The sequence below is a fragment of the Papaver somniferum genome, chromosome 1 (assembly GCF_003573695.1).
Source record: "Papaver somniferum cultivar HN1 chromosome 1, ASM357369v1, whole genome shotgun sequence".
Classification (NCBI taxonomy): Eukaryota; Viridiplantae; Streptophyta; class Magnoliopsida; order Ranunculales; family Papaveraceae; genus Papaver; species Papaver somniferum.
The window spans coordinates 30,974,698-30,993,809 of NC_039358.1; the positions used below are offsets into that span (position 1 = coordinate 30,974,698).

Below are 19,112 nucleotides of genomic sequence, written 5' to 3' on the forward strand. Positions count from 1 at the left end.
GCAGAAATTCTCGGGAAGAGAACTTCCGTCAGTTCGTGGACTGAGTTCGCAGATTTGGCAAAGCTAATTCCTCCGGTTTCTCTCAATCAACAAAGTTTGCAAACTTCGGATTAAGGAATAGGACTTATGCACATATGTGTTACCAAACAATACTTATATCCATCATTGGTTATATTGACCTAAACTCTCATTCTAACCATTGAAACATTCTTAGAGGACGTTATACAGTTGCTACACTATTTCTCTTCAAAGCGATTTTCAAAGTGATTGAAACAATATGACTTTCGTCATTAGGTGAAAATAAACCCGATCAAAGCGAAACGCTTTACCAACACATGATTTCGAGATATAGATAGGCGAGATATACTCATCTCGAAATATCAAATGTGTATGATCCAGTCTATATAGCATACGATTTTTGTCTCATAAGAAGTAGAAGATAGAAGAGATAGACTTTTGAGTGATAGATAAGTTCAAGTCTCCACATACCTTTTTGTTGATGAAGTTCCACGGTTCCTTGAGTAGATCTTCGTCGTTGTATGATGAATCGCCATGAAGTCCTTGAGCTCAACTACAGTTTTTTATCCTAGTCCGAGACTTAGCTATGTAGACTAGAAATCAAGACTCATAGTTTTGAGCACTAACATTGACAAACATGCTTGATATAGCAACGCATGCGAGGTCGACCGAGCTATGCTCTAACAATATCAACAACCAAAGGTTGGATTATCTAATTGATTGAACTACGCACAACCTGTGATATTTCAATAATATAATCAACTATAATGCGGAAAAAAAATAACACAGACACCATAAATTTTGTTAACGAGGAAACCAAAAATGCAGAAAAACCCCGGAACCTAGTCTAGATTTGAACACCACACTGTATTAAGCCGCTACAGACGCTAGCCTACTCCAAGTTAACTTCGGCTAGAATGTAGTTGAGCCCTAGCCATTCTCACACTCATCAAGGTACAGTCGTGTTACTTATGCCTCAGAATCCCAGCAAGAATCTACGTACTTGATTGCCTTAGCTGATCTCACCCACAACCAAGAGTTGCTACGACCCAAAGTCGAAGACTTGATAAACCAATCTGTCTCACACAGAAAAGTCTATTAAATAGATAAATCTGTCTCCACAGAAATACCTATGAGTTTTGTTCCGTATTTTGATAAATCAAGGTGAACAGGAACCAATTGATACACATGACTTATATTCCCGAAGAACAGCCTAGTAATATCAATCACCTCATAATAATCTTAATCGTATGGTAGAGAAACAAGATATTGTGGAATCAAAAACGATGAGACGAAGATGTTTGTGACTATTTTTTATCTTGCCTATCGGAGATTAAATCTCGAGAAAAATCTTCGAGAAGATAGTACTACATACGATAGAATAAATCAAGATCAGAACATGCAACTACAGAGAAAATAGTTGGGTCTGGCTTCACAATCCCAGTGAAGTCTTCAAGTCATTAACCTACAGGGTTTTGGAAAAAACCTAAGATTAAAGGAGAATCGACTCTAGTCACAACTAGTATCGCACAAGAGGTGTGGGGATTAGGTTTCCCAGTTTCTAGAGTTTTCCCTTATATAGTCTTCAAATCAGGGTTTGCAATCAATGTTACTTTGGTAATAAAGCATTCAATATTCACCGTTAGATGAAAACCTGATTAGACTCAAGCTAATATCTTTCAACTGTTAGATTGAACTTAGCTTGCTACACACAAATGAAAAGTGAATTCATATAGATATTAGTAACCGTACCTAAACGTGTACACCTTTTTGTCTCAACGATAGTTAACCGAAGTTAGGCATATGAACACTTTTATATCAATTTTATTCATCTTAACCATAACTAGTTCAAATGACTCAAATGAAACTAGTTATAGAGTTGTTAAATTGTATATATTCTCATAGAAGTATACAAGACACAATTGAAGCAAAATATATTTTGATTCACTCGAATCAATTCATGAACATTAGCGGCGGTTTGCAAAATATTGCATTCCTTAATATATAAATGTATTAGTTCACGAACAAACTGATTTTAGAACATAGCCTACTCAAGTATGCAAAAGGGTACGCATACTTCAGTGGCCGGACTTAGTTTGGTTTCGCGAGTATGCGAACGGGTACGCATACCTTCAAACTCAATTGAATTTCCGGACATGAACTTTACGCCAGTACGCATAAGGGTATGCATACTAAGTTCTTGGACTTTCATTAAACCAACCAGTACGGATACGGGTATGCATACTATAGTTCCCAGACTTGGAATAACATGCAACACTTAGCATACAAGTACGCATACTATTCTATATCCAATCATGGTTAATTGTTTTAAAATCCCATTTCAGTCATTCAAACATTCTTAGAAGACGAAAATAGTTGTCTCACACACAAACTATTAGCTTCAAAGCAATTTTTAAGTTATCAATAGATCAATACGAAACATTCTGAGTCTACATCAAATGATTGTCTCACACAATTCATGTAAGATGTTACCAGGCGATTTTCACATGATCATCTTTTGACTTTCGCCAAGAATATAAGACGAACTTGGTTAAAGCGAAATGTTACCAACACATATTTCGAGAAATATGTAAGCGAGTTAAACTCAGCTTGAAATATCAAATATGTATAATCGAAGTATATATAGCTATACGACTTTTGAGTCAAATATGAGATAAAGTAGGTAGACTTTTGAGTGATAGATGAGTCCAAGTCTCCACATACCTTTTGTTGATGAAGTTCCACAAGCTCACCTTAGTAGTTCTTTGTCTTCAATCAATGAACTTTGTGAAGTCTAATGCTCATCTAAACTTACTATCCTAATACGAGACTTAGCTATAAGTAGACTATAAATCAATACTTATAGTTTTGGCAACTAAACTTGACAACAAGCTTGAGATAGCAATGCTTGCGAGTTCGACCGAGCAGTGCTCTAAAGTAATTTTTCTTCACATTATGGAGTTCTACCATAGCAGAGAGGATTGTGAGATTGTCTTCACATGAAGGGTTCAAATTTTCCGCCGCTAATGATTTGTACCTATTATAACGCTTCTCGACATCTGGATCTTCTAAGAGTTATTCTCCAATTTGTGTTCCATCATGGTCATGATGAATACCAAAGGAAGAGTCAATAAAATCATTCAAATTCAAATAATCTGATTGCTTATCAGGCATTTCTTCGATACGGCATTCCCCTTAGAACGACTTTTTGAAGCACCATCCTCTCTCTCACCATGTAAGCTCCAGGTGGTGTATGTCTTGTCGACACCATTCTCATATAAAAGGGTCCTAACCACCGAGAATCCAGGTCGATGTCTATTTTCACACTTCCTACAGGGCGAGCACACGTTCTTGCACAAGTACCATTTTTCATTGCAAAATCGATGAATTTTATAACCCTTCTTTATATTATGGGATATAGTTATCTGTTATACGCATCCAAGATTTATTCACAAAATTTGACATCCTACAAACAATTAAAATACTATGTCTTATTAACCTAAGTTTATCAACATACTACAATACGATACAATTCACAACAACATCTATAATCCTCAATTTCTAAAACTAATAAACCCGGACGTTGAAAATCTGTCGATTAAGAAAACAATAAAAGAATTACCTTAGTTAGCTGAAAATAACCCAGGAGAATCAACAGATTCATAAATCTTAATCAAACTCAATCCTTCTGTGATAACTCGATTAAGCTTAAATCTTTGTTGAAATCGACGAGTCACAGAAGAATCAGTAGAATTAATTTTGTTGATGTAGTTTCCTGCTACTGAATCTCAAACTGAAATCGATGGAGGCTGCAATTATAAACTAAGAAGTCGGTGAGATGTGAAATAAATGGAGGTAAAAGATAAGATGTAGTAATGTCTAAACTGTTTCTCTATCAACGCATTAAGTTGTTTATCTACCTCCCAACTGATATTTATTCTAATTTTTAGACATATTAAATGAAAAACTAATTTTAGAAGATTCTAATTTTGTTTTCGGATTTTAGTTTTGCTTTTCTGATTTTTGGTAATTAAAATGAAGAGTTATAATATGGGAAAAAAATGTTGGAGAAAAAAGCCTGGGTAGCCCTTGAGTCTGAAAAGAAATTGGGAGATGATAGTAGTAATAGAGGCGCTAATAGTAGTAAAGGAGGGTAACAATGTAACTTGGTAATTTAAGTTAAGGATAGAAAGGTAATTACCCAGAACACTCCGGAAACTCTGTAACAGATACCAACTATTGCAACGGTTATCCAACGTTACAAAAGTTACCAATGTCAATACGACGTTACTTAAAAACTACCTGTTACAAAAACGGGCGTTACAAATTCCCTGATTTCCTATAGTGAAAGAAAACAGTCTTCCAGTTTTCGCTACCGTAAATGGTTTCATAATATAAGTCATCGAGTCCAAACAGATGATATTCGTCATTTTGCTGTGAGAATACAATATCTCTTGCCAGAGTAGTCCGATACCAGCCACCGTCATCAAACAAAAGGTCTTCCGGTTTGCCACCCGTAGGTAGGGTGCCAATTAAGGCCTGACGGAACGCGCCGTTACCAAAAAAATGGTAATTCAATGCCAGGATATTCCTATACCAGCCAACGTTATTAAGCAACGATCTTCTGGGTTGCCACCCGTAGGTGCGATGCCATTTTTTGCCTGGCAATTCACAATACTCTTTCAAGCTCAACCGACTATCTTTATCAGATAATATGAACTTCTCAAGGAGTTAACAATCATCTCTAGGTCGATGGTATGAACTTCCATCATATGAAGCAACTATCCTTCTCATATTATATGAGTTACCTCGTGTGATAATAACCATCTGCTTAACTCGGAAGCCTAGACAGATGATATGAATTACCTTGAACGGTAATAACCATCTCTTGTCTAATGGGTTGCACAGTTATCATATGGTATGAATTATCTCAAAGAGAAAACATCTCTTCACTAGGTAGTATGAACGGAAAGTACTGCAACTACCTCGACAAGATTCCAATCATCTCTCAATATAGTTGGTATGAACCTCCAAGCAGTAACCAATTCATTTCAAATGATATGAACACCCTTGTGATATGTGCTGAACCGCATAGAGGATGCCTACGTACCCTCCTCCGTAACTCGAAAGGAATCAAGCACGGCCGTAGTTCATCATTATTTTTTAGATAGTATATATGAAGCGTGTCGCGAAAACTATCTCAAACTTTATCACAGAGTCATTTAAAAGATAAAGCGTAACCATATCCAATATTTACAACAATAATCAAGTCCAAGAGAAACAATGAACTTGCTAATCGAACTCATGGAAGTATCAATAATTTCAAAAAATATCTTTAATTATGAAATGTCTGGTATGAAATGAATAACTGGTTAATACTCCCTGCATAATAATATAATAAATGCGTAACATTGAGTTGTTCCGAGTCCATAAGAATACCAACACTAGTTATACAATCCCAAATTATTAAAAAAAAAATATGTAACTAACCTCTTTCTAATTCCTTCAGCCAAAATAATACAAGAAGAAGAAAAATAAGTAAAAAAACTATAATATTACTCAAACAAACGATAATAAAATGGAGCAATGATGATGATGTATTGAAAGAAAACAAACATAAATCCTAAAACCTTAATATCAAAATCCAAAACCATTTTTCAAATAAACTGAAACCCTAAAATCTAATATCAAAACCCAAAACCATTTTTCAAACAAACTGAAAACCCTAAAATCTTAATATCAAAACCATTTTTCATAAAACCCCAATATCAGAAATTGACAATATAAAATATTGAAAATGATATTAGAAATTGATCGTATAAAAATAATATTAAACTAAAACTGATGTTAATAATATGAAAATCTTATTATCACGAAATTGATTATAAATTGAAAAATTGATAATACTAAATTGAAATCCTGATACCAAAAATATTAATATCAGAAATTAATAATATGAAACTGAAACAAAATATATTTTTCATGATATCATGTTAAGAGAGGCAGCGATTGTGGGAAATGATGTGAAAGATAGAGAGAATTGAGAGAAAGAGACCCTCAGTTTCGAGAAAAAATTAGAATCAGATCCTGAGACCCGACTATAAAGAAAATAAGGGAACGAAAACTTAGATTTGAAATCATTCTAAATTTTTAGAGTGATTTCGCTGAAAATTTAGAGGGGGGAATGGAATTTGGGGAATTTTTGAAGCGGGAGAAGAAAAGAGAAGGGGGAGATTTGATGTTTTTCTAGAACAATCTTGGTTTTAGTTGATGTGAGAGAAAAGAATGTGGCCAGAAATGACCTAAGTGTTTGATAAAGAAAGAACTTGTGTTTGTTCTTTCATTGGGCCAGGTTATAAACTTGATTAACAAAAAAAAAATGATTTCTTTTCTTTTTACTCATTTCGTACCGCTTTTGTCCATTACATAGCGCGAAATTTAGCGAATCTGATTGTAACACATATTCTGGAATATTCGATTCAATAACAAAACAAACTTGAGTCGTCATGATGACATTATCAGATTGAGCTACACATGTCTACGCAAAGTAGATGGTTTTGGATAACAAGGTTAGTTTAATTCTCAATTGGGAATCCATTTTTAAAATGAGAGTGACGAAATAAAAGTAAGTGAACAAAATTGGTAGGTTCCGAGTCACTCGTAATTTTCTGAACACAAATCCGATTGTGTTTCATACCATGGAATATTCTATTTGCTAACAAAACAAACTTGACTCATCGTGATGACATGATCAGATTGATCCATACATGTCTACACCAAATATTAGGTTTCCGACAACAAGATAGATCTAATTACTACTCAAGAATCCATATTTAAAACGATATTGAAGAAATAGCTAAATTCACGATTTGGTTCACATATCATTTGTTTGTGAGTTGAGGTTATTGGTAGGCTTTTAAAAGGTCCTAAAAATTATCCCCGGCCAAAAACTTGGTGGGCCCGGAGATATGTATAAAATTAAGCGCAATAAAAACGGGGGCCTACAGTAATACCGCAAGTGCACGGTCGTCAGTTGTAGCTCGTGCAAGTACGGGTCGATCCACAGAGACTGGGTGTGTTTTGGAGTGTTTAGCTATTTTGGGTTCTAAATTGCTATTGGGCTCTAAATTTGCTTTGGGCTTAGTGGGTTTGTTTGTAATGATGAAGTGATTTAGGCCTTGGGCCTTTGAATTGAACTGAGCCTTGGACTCAGTTGGTCTTAAAATGAATTGAACTGGGCCTTAATAATGAACTTGGGCTTGGAGTGTCAATGGGCTTTGAGTACCCTTGACAGAGAACTAGGCCTTTAGTGGACTGAACTTGAGCTTTGATTTAGATAGGCCTTTGGGTCTTAACCTGAACTGTGGTTTCAGTTTGTAAAGCAGCAGTAGGACTTAACCAGCAGTAGGACTTAACCAGCAGCAGTAGCAAGACTGCACAGCAGAAGGGCAGCAGCAGCACAGGTGCTGCACAGCAGCTGCAGGGGAAGGAAAGCAGCTGCACAAACACTGAGTAGCAGGGAAGGCAATGCAGCAGCAGCACAAGTGCTGCACAGCAGCTGCAGGGCAGTGGAATAAGAGAAGCAACAGAGTTGCAGCAAGCCAAGGGAAGTAACAAGAAAAGAAGTAGCAGCAAAAGAGGTAAATCAGCAAACAAAATGAACATGGAAGTGAAAGTAAAACAGTGGCAGAAACAAAGAACAAAGCAAGATGAACCAAAGCCTAAGGCCAAGGGCAAGGGTGATGGTGAAACTAAAATGGCAAGGCTAAGGCAAGAAAACAGGCAAACTAAAAGAATGGGAAGAGAATTAGCTTGCTCATTGTCACTAGTGAGCACTAATTTCTCCCAATGCTCAATCAACAGTGCAACCTAAGCATACAAAAGGAATGGCAAGAAAATCAGCTTGCTATGAGCACTGATTTCTTGCCATTGCACAATCACATCAAAGCTTCAAATGTATCTAGCCTAGCATTCCATCAAACTAACAGCAAGTTTAAACATAACAGGAACATTTAACTGACAGTGAACAACATTAACAGGAAATTAAAAGGATATTGCACAAACATTAGGAACATTAACAAGATATTCTAGAGTCTAACAGAACCTTAACAAAATTGAACTAACAGGAGACTAACACACTAACATGAACATAACTGAAATTAACTGAAACATGAACATTTAACAGAACTGCAAATTGAACTAAAAAAAATAACATGAACTGAAATTAACAAGTGAACTGAAATTAACATGTGAACTGAAATTAACAGGACATGAAAGTCCTGGATGTCGGCTAATCCAAACATAAAGTTTTTACATCATACCCACAAGGCTATTTATAGTCACAGACCCAAATTTCTCAAAACCACAAAATTAGGGTTCTTCCCCAAAAATCAGTTGAATTAGGTTTACCTAATTTCTTTGAAATTGATCCTTGAAATCGTCGACCCATGCTTTGTAATTGCTCCCTGACCTCTTCTCATGCGCCAATTGCAACTCTAGGTTACCTAATTTATCAGTTCTTCACGCCTAGGGTTTCAGGCAAAGAAGCGTGAAAAAGTGAGAAAATAGGGAACTAGAGGGCTAGGGGGGAGATGGGTTTTGGTTGTTGGGCGATAGGGTGATGATGGTGGAGGTGTGGTGGTGGCAGTGAGTTGGTGGCAGAGGTGGAGAAGGTGGTGGTGTACGGTTTCTGCAGAGGGAGGTGATGGAGGAGAGGGGCTCGATGGTTTGGGAGAAGGGTGCGTTTGGGTAGGGTGTAGGTGCTCGGTCGCTAGGGTGTGAGGCGGGTCTATCAAGAGATGATGTTTCGTGAGATGGGCCGTGGGATGTGAAGCTGGTTGGTAGATCGGACGGTGATACGGAGGCAAGCGGGTACCGACCGTCGGATGAATGGATACAACGAAACGGACGGTACTTGATGGAGTTAGGTACTGTAGTGTAAGGCGGAGATATCAAACGTTGATGAACAGCAAGGGAGCGACCGTTGGATTCAACTACCATCTAATCTGAAGGCTTGGAATTTCAGCGCTGTGGTGCTCGGCAGAGACTTCGGATTTTGATGCTCTATAAAGGAGCGACCGTCGGATGCTTCTGAGAACTGATCTGATGGCTGAGAACGGAGGCGCTTTTGTGTGTAGAAAATGAGGTTGTGCGCACCATTCTTCGCGGCTTCCTTGCGTAATTTCTCCCGGCTTTTTACTACTTTTCTGCTCTTTTTGCTCCGCGACTCATCCGAACTTTATTTATTACCTAAAAATGCAAAATTAATTAATAAAAATATTTATTCTTGAAAACAATGAAAATACAGAATATGGGATAAAATGTAGAATTAATGCATAAAAGATGAGTTAAATGCCAACAAAAAGGGATAGATATATACAATATTTGGCACTCATCAGTTATTATGTGGTTCTAAAACAATTAATTGGTTCCTATGTTCTGGTTTACACATTATTGATTCTGGGTTGAGGTTGCTCTAGGGTTCTAAAACTATTAATTGGTTCCACACAAAAGATTTTTATAAAATTTTAAATGATATTTTGCTTTTTCATAATTTCAAAATAAATCATTCTGTTAACCATGTGTAAGTGCGTTACTAATAGAAATGACAAAAAATTATAAATATGGGTTCATTTTTGTATACATCCAACGTTGGGTCTCACTTTTTGCATGGAAGAAGTACCATAGACTCAGAGTGGTAAAAGTATTGACAGGAAATCACATATTCAATAAATAACACGTTATTATATCGCGTTCGACATGATCTCTTAAAAATGATGATGATTAAGTTATTTAACCCCTAGCCTCTAATCAAGGTCAAGGAGATCATCATTATGTTCTCATTCTCTAAATATGATCTTATATATTTGATCCCATAATATACATTTAAGCTACCAAAAGACTCCAAAAAAATGATAACAGTTAAGGTAACCAAAGTGCGAGTCCAGATATAGTCTGATCCACCTAACTAAAGGGTATACCATTTCCAAATCAAAATATTGGGTCTACCATCGGCCAGAAAATGAACAAACCAGAGCCTAAGTAGACCAGCCTATGCTTTTCCTGTATGTTGAATCAATGTTAGTCGAAACAGTGCCCAATCATTCCCCAACAAGATTTTACTATAGATTACATACGTGGAAATACCCCCTTTTGGCTAGGGAAGATGAAGTACTACTGGCTACTATCTTGATGTACTTTAAACTTCGCTCTATCGATTCTTCTTTAATCTAGATTTTTCCAAAACTGTATTAGGTTAACGACTTGAAGACTTCATTTAGGATTCTTGAAGTCAGACCCAATTATTTTCTATGTAGTTGCGTGTTCTGGTCTTAGTTGTTCTATCGTGTTGAGTACTATCTTATCTAATATTTGCTCGAGATTTATCTCCGATAGGTAAGATATAAAAAGTAGTCACAAAGTTCTTCGTCTCAGACTTTGTGATTCCGCAGTAACTTCTTCTACCACCATATAATTAAGTTATTGTGAGGTGATTGATATTTCTAGGCTGCTCTTTGGAAGTATAAGACCGGATTGTCAATTGGTTCCTGTTCACCTTGATTTATCATAAGACGGAAAAAAACTTCATAGGTACTTCTTTGGGAGACAGATTTATCTATCAGAATATACTTATCTGTGGGAGACAGATTTGTTTACAAGTCTTCGACTTTCGGTCGTAGCAATCTTAGTTGTGGGTGAAATAAACTAAGAGAATCAAGTGTTCAGAATCCGGCGTGGTTCTAGAGGCGTAAGGAACGCGACTGTCCCTTAATCGGTGTGAGACTTGGTTATGGATCAACTACATTCCAGTCCGAAGTTAACTTATAGTAGGCTAGTGTATGTAACGGCTTAATACAGTGTGGTGTTTAATCTGGACTAGGTCTCGGGGTTTTTCTGCATTTGCGGTTTCTTCGTTAATGAAATTTCTGGTGTCTGTGTTATTTCTTTTCCGCATTATATTTATATAATTGAAATATCATAGGTTGTACGTAGTTCAATCAATTGGTAAATCCTACCTTGATTGTTGGATAGGAATTGATTGGCACTTGGTCATTGGTCTTTGGTACCGCCCAAGTTATTTCTCGTATCAATCAGGCTCACAGATTTCTATCTGTTCGATTGCATATTGTATTGGGAAATTGATATTAAGCTCTTTGATACATTTTTTGATTGAGCTCGCTTTTAAGTTGGTGCTTTCATAATTATATTGGAGTTTGTCCATACAGATTTCCGAACGAATTATTGGGTGTGGTTGTTATACCCCCGCTTTTTCAAAGACATCTTGTAATAATATATTGTTAAGAAAATCCATTTTGTATGTGATTGATCACAAGAGGATTCAAGTTGTGTTGTGTAGGTTATTGAATACAACATAAGATTTGACAACATAGTAGATTTCTTATTAGTTTTAGTATCTTGTGGATTTAGTGCACAAGCTTTGATCGGCTGGGATCCAATTATAATCGTGTTTATCTTTGAAACACTTGATTTTCTAGTTGTGTAATATCGGCATCGATTTATAGTTAATTTTTGAGTTCCATATTGATTGATTGCGAATCTAAATATTGATTATTTCGGTAATTGAAAAACCGGGGGTCTAACAACCACACCCAATATTTCATTTGGGAAATTTGTATGGACTAACTCCAATATATTCCCAAGAGAATCAACTAGACAGTCAGACTCCATCAAGGAAAATACATCCAAGAGTTATATCTAAATTTCTCAAATCAATCTGCAATCAAATAGATATAAATACGTGATCCGGATTGATATGAGAAATAACTTGGATGGTACCGAAGACCAATATCCAAGTGTCAATCAATTTATATCAACAACCAAAGGTTGGATTATCTAATTGATTGAACTACACACAACCTGTGATATTTCAATTATATAAAAATATAATGCGGAAAAGAAATAACACAGACATTAGAAATTTTGTTAACGGGGAAACCGCAAATGCAGAAAAACCCCGGGACCTAGTCCAGATTTGAACACCACACTGTATTAAGCCGTTATAGACTCTAGCCTACTACAAGTTAACTTCGAACTGGAATGTAGTTGAGCCCTAACCAATCTCACACTGATTAAAGTACAATCGCATTCTTTACTCCTCTTGAACCACTCTGAATACTGCGCACTTGATTCCCTTAGTTGATCTCACCAACAACTAAGAGTTGCTACGACCCAAAGTCGAAGACTTGATAAACAAATCCGTCTCACACAGAAAAGTCTATTGAATAGATAAATCTGTCTCCCACAGAAATACCTACGAGTTTTTGTTCCGTCTTTTGATAAATCAAGGTGAACAGGAAACAATTGATACACCTGTTTGTGGGTGAAAATGGTTTCTGCTGATTTCGGTAATGTCGGGTGTGTGGGTGAGAAACGAATTTAAACCCTAAACAATGTAATGCAAGGGAGTACTTTAGATTCGAGAGATCAATCTGTACAAGTCCGACCTAAACCAATAAATGGCCGTTCCAGACTTGATTCGGTCACAAAGTAAAGGAGAATGGGTTAGTTTTGGGGAGGGAAGCAAGAAAAGTGATGAGACCAGAATAGTTGATTTCTGGAAGAGTAGTTGTTTTCTACGACTTGTATCAAAAAGTGGGAAGCTAACAAAATGGAAAGCTAGCAAATATTTTCTGAGTGTTGTATGCCCCTGACTGAACTTGTTGTTCGGTGGAAATAGGTAAGACCTATTTATACAAGTCGAAGTGAAACGTACTCTGGTCTCATTAAGGAATGGAAAAATGGGTGAGTAAATGGGAGGAGGTGGTAACCGTTAACGCATGGAATTGATGTTCCATAAAAAAAGAGCGTTTCACCATTACTCCCTGTATTTACTAACCGCCTCATCCTTATGACGGGCGTAGTGTACGCCGCACGCTGTAAACCGCCAAACCAATACCCAAAGAGGATACCCCAGTTTGTCATATGTGTTGATGTCTCGAATGTTTTCGTGGAAAACATGTAGCATATTGTTGTTGCCTGGCAAGTCGAGCTTGGGAGACTTGCTGGCTTGGTGACCTTCGACGGTCGAGATTTTGCGTCTTAAGAGGAAAGGTAGCCGTTGATAATTGCACGCTTTCATTTTTGGTGGCCGCATAGGGAAGGCCAGCATGGTGGCGCGGCTAGGTTCGCATGCCATTGGCATGGCATGCCTTGGCGCGGTTTGGCGTGGCCAAATTAGGGTTTCGGGTCAAAGGTTACCATGCGTTGTCTGGTAACCTTGGACGGCTAGGATTTTCCAATGGGGTTGAAGGGCGACCGTTGATTGTGGCACGCCTTCGTTTTGGTAGCCGCATAGGGAAGGCCAGCATGGTGGCGCGACTAGGTTGGCATGCCATTGGCATGGCATTCCTTGGCGCGGTTTGGCATATCCAAACTAGGGTTTCGGACCAAAGGTTACCATGCGTTGTCTGGCAACCTTGGATGGCTATGATTTGCTCCTGGGATTGAAGGGAGGTCATTGATTGTCGCACGCCTTCGTTTTGGTAGCCGCATACGGAAGGCCAGCATGGTGGCGCGGCTAGGTTGGCATGCCTTGGCGCGGTTTGGCGTGGCCAAACTAGGGTTTCGGGTCAAAGATTACCATGCGTTATCTGGTAACCTTGTACGGCTAGGATTTGCATTGAAGGGAGATTGTTGATTATCACACACCTTCGTCTTGGTAGCCGCATAGGGAAGGCTAGCATGGTGGTGCGGCTAGGTTGGCATGCCATTGGCATGGCATGCCTTGGCGCGGTTTGGCGTGGCCAAACTAGGGTTTCGGGCCAAAGCTTACCATGCGTTGTCTGGTAACCTTGGATGGCTAGGATTTGCTCCTGGGATTAAAAGGCGACCGTTGATTGTCGCACGCCTTCGTTTTCATAGCAGCATAGGGAAGGCCAGCATGGTGGCGCGGATAGGTTGGCATGCCTTGGCGCGGTTTGGCGTGGCCAAACTAGGGTTTCGGGCCAAAGGTTACCATGCGTTGTCTGGTAACCTTTGATAACTAGGATTTTCTCCTGGGATTGAAGGGCGACCGTTGATTATCGCACGCCTTCGTTTTTGTAGCCGCATAGGGAAGGCCAGCATGGTGGCGCGGCTAAGTTGGCATGCCATTGGCATGGCATGCCTTGGCGCGATTTGGCGTGGCCAAACTAGGGTTTCGGGCCAAAGGTTACCATGCGTTGTCTGGTAACCTTGGATGTCTAGGTGTGTTTGGCATGGTGGGTCCAAGGGCTTGGCATTCCGTTTGTCACATGGTGCAGCTAGCATGGCTAGGTGCGTTTGGCATGGTGGGGCCAAGGGCTTGGCATGACGTTCGGCACATGGTGCGGCTAGCATGGCTAGGTGCGTTTGGACGGCTAGGATTTGCTCTTGGTATTGAAGGGAGATCGTTGATTGTCGCACGCCATCGTTTTGGTAGCCGCATAGGGAAGGCCAGCATGGTGGCGCGGCTAGGTTGGCATGTCATTGGCATGGCATTCCTTGGCGCGGTTTGGCGTGGCCAAACTAGGGTTTCGGGCCAAAGGTTACCATGCGTTGTGTGATAACCTTGGATGGCTAGGATTTTCTCCTGGTATTGAAGGGCGACCGTTGATTGTCGCACGTCTTCGTTTTGGTAGCTGCATAGGGAAGGCCAGCATGGTGGCTCGGCTAGGTTGGCATGCCTTGGCGCGGTTTGGCGTGGCGAAACTAGGGTTTCGGGTCAAAGGTTACCATGCGTTGTCTGCAACCTTGGATGGCTATGATTTTCTCCTGGGATTGAAGGGAAGCCGTTGATTGTCGCACGCCTTCGTTTTGGTAGCCGCATATGGAAGGAAAGCATGGTGGCGCGGCTAAGTTGGCATGCCATTGGCATGGCATGCCTTGGCGCGGTTTGGCGTGGCCAAACTAGGGTTTCGTGCCAAAGATTACCATGCGTTGTATGGTAACCTTGGATGGCTAGGATTTGCTCCTGGGATTGAAGGGAGACCGTTGATTGTCGCACGCCTTCGTTTTGGTAGCCGTATAGGGAAGGCCAGCATGGTGGCACGACTAGGTTGGCATGCCATTGGCATGGCATGCCTTGGCGCGATTTGGCGTGGCCAAACTAGGGTTTCGTGCCAAAGGTTACCATGCGTTGTCTGGTAACTTTGGATGGCTAGGTGTGTTTGGCATGGTGGGGCCAAGGGATTGGCATGCCGTTTGGCACATGGTGCGGCTAGCATGGCTAGGTGTGTTTGGCATGGTGGGGCCAAGGGCTTGGCATGCCGTTCGGCACATGGTGCGGCTAGCATGGCTAGGTGCGTTTGGCATGGTGGGGCCAAGGGCTTGGCATGCCGTTCGGCACATGGTGCGGCTAGCATGGCTAGGTGCGTTTGGCATGGTGGGGCCAAGGGCTTGGCATGCCGTTTGGCACATGGTGCGGCTAGCATGGATAGGTTCGTTTGGCATGGTGGGGCCAAGGGATTGGCATGCCGTTTGGCACATGGTGCGGCTAGCATGGATAGGTGTGCCTTAGCACGGAGATGTGGCTGGCACGGTTTTCCATTGGCACAGTGGTGCGGCTGGCATGGTTGGAATGCCTTGGCGCGGAGATGTGGCTGGCACGGTTTTCCATTGGCACAGTGGTGCGGCTAGCATGGTTGGCATGCCTTGGCGCGGATATGTGGCTGGCACGGTTTGTCATTGCACCGTTTTCCATTGGCACAGTGGTACGGATGGCATGGTTGGCATGCCTTGGCGCGGAGATGTGGCTGGGACGGTTTGCTATTGGCACAGTGGTGCGGCTGGCATGTTTGCCATGCTGCTGGCACGGTGGTGTGGGAATTAGGGTTCGGTCTATTGGAACCCTAATTAGTAAAAAGAAAAGGTACCCCGGTAATTTTTACGTAGGCGTGTTAAATGGTTCAATAAATGTGTTAGTGGTGGTAGTGACATCATGCCAGGTGTAAGGTTTTACGGTTTTAACCCTAAGCTAAAAACCACCATCAACAACACCGGACTTATATTCCCGAAGAACAGCCTAGTAATATCAATCACCTCACAATAATCTTCATCGTATGGAAGCGAAACAAGATATTGTGGAATCACAAACGATGAGACGAAGATGTTTGTGACTACTTTTATCTTACCTATCGGAGATTAAATCTCGAGCAAATCTTAGAGAAAATATAACTCAACACAATAGAACAAAGTAAGATCAAAACACACAACTACAGAGAAAATACATGGGTCTGGCTTCAGAATCCCAATGAAATCTAAGTCGTTTACCTATAAGTGTTAACCAAGGTTAAAGAAGAATCGACTCTAGTCGCAACTAGTATCACACAAGAGGTGTGGGGATTAGGTTTCCCAGTTGCTAGAGTTTATCCTTATATAGTCTTCAAATTAGGGTTTGCAATCAATGCTACCTTGGTAACAAAGCATTCAATATTCACCGTTAGATGAAAACCTGATTAGAGTCAAGATAATATCTTTCAACCGGTAGATCGAACTTAGATTGTCATACACAAATGAAATGTGACTTCATTTAGGTATGGGTAACCGTACCCAAACGTGTGCACATAGTTGGCTCAACAATAGTTAACCGAAGTTAGCCATATGAACACTTTCATATCAACCTCTTGTTCATCTTAATCACAACTAGTTCAAATGACTCAAATGAAACTAGTTATGGAGTTGTTCAATTTTTTATATTCTCATAGAAGTATACAAGAAGCAAAATCGATTGTAATTCACTTGAATCAATTCATGAACATTATACCCATGGTTTGAAAAAGAATGCATTCCTTTATATATAAATATATTTGTTCATGAACAAACCGATTTTAGAAATTAACCCACTCAAGTATGCAAACGGATACGCATACTTAGAGTTCCGGACTTGGTCTGGGTCCGACAGTGTGTGAACGGGTACGCATACTATCGTACGTGACTAAACTCAGTTGAATCTCCGGACTTGAACTTCTCATCCAGTACGCATACGGGTATGCACACTTTGTTCACGGACTTCAACTATCAAACCAGTATGCGTACGAGTATGCATACTATGGTTCCCGGACTTTGAATAATCTGCAATAGTTAGCATACAAGTACGCAAACTGTGATATATCCAATCAATGGTTAAACTCCATATTAATCATTGAAACATTCTTGTAAGACAAGAATAGCTGTCTCACACAAACTATTAGCTTCAAAGCAATTTTCAAGTGATTAATAGATCAATACGAAACATTTTGAGTCTACATCAATTGACTATCTCACATAAATCATGTAGGATGTTACCAGGCGATTTTCACATGATCATCTTTTGACTTTCATCAGGAATAAAAATGAACTTGGTTAAAGCGAAAGCTTACCAATACATATTTCGAGAAATATGTAAGCGTGTTAAACTCAACTCAAAATATCAAATATGTAGAATGTAATGTCTATATAGCTATACGACTTTTGTCTCAACAGGATATAAAATAGAAATAGACTTGTGAGTGATAGATGAGCTCAAATCTCCACATACTTTTTTTGATGAAGTTCCACAAGCTCCCCTTAGTAGTTCTTCGTATTCAATCGATGAACGCCGTGAAGTCTAATGCTCAACTACACAATCTGTCCTAATCCGAGACATAGCTATAAGTAGAGTAGAAATCAAAAGTTATAGTTTTTGCAACTAAACTTGACAAACAAGCTTGAGATAGCAATGCTTGAGAGTTCGACCGAGTAGTTCTCTAACAATCTCCCCCTTTGTCAATTTTAGTGACAAAACTATCAATACATATGGATTAAAAAATAAATAAACTTTGTACCTTCTTATCCAAATGCTTGATTTCCTTGGTTCTCTAATATTACTCGAAATCTTCGTCATTTCCAAGTACTCCAGTGATTCTGAACGTGTTCAACTCAGCATCATAGTTGTTGAAGATCCGTAGCCATAACAATAAGAAAACAATTGTTCTCAACTATTGTTATATATACATTGTCATACTATTATTACACAACATCAAATTCCAATTGTATCACAACTTTGACAATAATACTACGGTGATATGTATCACTCATCCTTAGTCAATACTTCATCTCACAATGAAAACCACTCCCCCTTATATAATGAACAGTAAACCATATGTATTCGTAGTGTGAACTACACATTAATTTTCCCTCTTTTTCTCAATATAAATTGGCAAAGGTTCGAAAACTAGTGGCATCATAATGAAATTCTCATAGAGATACTTCATGACCAAAAGAGAACATATCAACTTTGTTTCGATGATTTCACATAGTCGAAACTTAGTGTAATCATCAAGGAGTTTATAAAGATACAAGAAAACTCCTACAACATTCCATAGCCGCACTCCCCACAAAGATTTGGCAATTCAGCACAAGTTCAATTAAAAACTCTCCCCCATAAAATGTCATTCCCGTAAGGAACAACAAGAGTGAACTTACTTTCAAAAGAAAAGAAGGATTTTATTTTGATACTAAACAGAAACGGACTACTACAACAAAAAACAAATAAGGAATCGAAACAACACTTCACTGAAACTTCAAGCTTTTATTTCCCAAAAGATATTGATAGATATAGGGGCAATACATCAGCGAGAAGTCTAATGATCAAAACAACACCAATAGACTGCCGTAAGTGTTGAAACGTAGCAGTATCTATAGGTTTGGTGAGGATATCATCCAATTGTTGTTCGGAAGGCACAAATTCCATACTAATGATATTATTTTCATATAGACATGTAATAAAATGATACATGATGTCGATGTGCTTAGTTCTTGAGTGCTCAACAGGATTCTCAGTGATGCGAATTGCGCTAGAGTTATCATAAAAGATTTTCATTATTCCAGTGTCAATTCCATAATCAGCAAGCATTTGTTTCATCCATAGAAGTTGAATACAACATGATCCTGCAGCAATGTATTCTGCTTCACATGTTGAGAGAGATTGTGAATTTTGTTTCTTGCTATGCCAATCCACAAGATTCAATCCTACATAATAGAAACCTCCAGATGTACTCTTTCTGTCTTCCACACATCCTACCCAATAGGCATCTGAATAAGCAGTAAGATCAGTGTTAGTATCAAAAGTATAAGAAAGATCATACCCGATAGTGTGT

The 19,112-nt window shown here is 39.2% G+C and overlaps 1 pseudogene; it reads right to left on the reverse strand.

The window, feature by feature from the left end:
• The window catches only part of LOC113276644, a 59,837-nt pseudogene that overhangs the window by 39,380 nt on the left and 1,345 nt on the right, over positions 1 to 19,112 (reverse strand).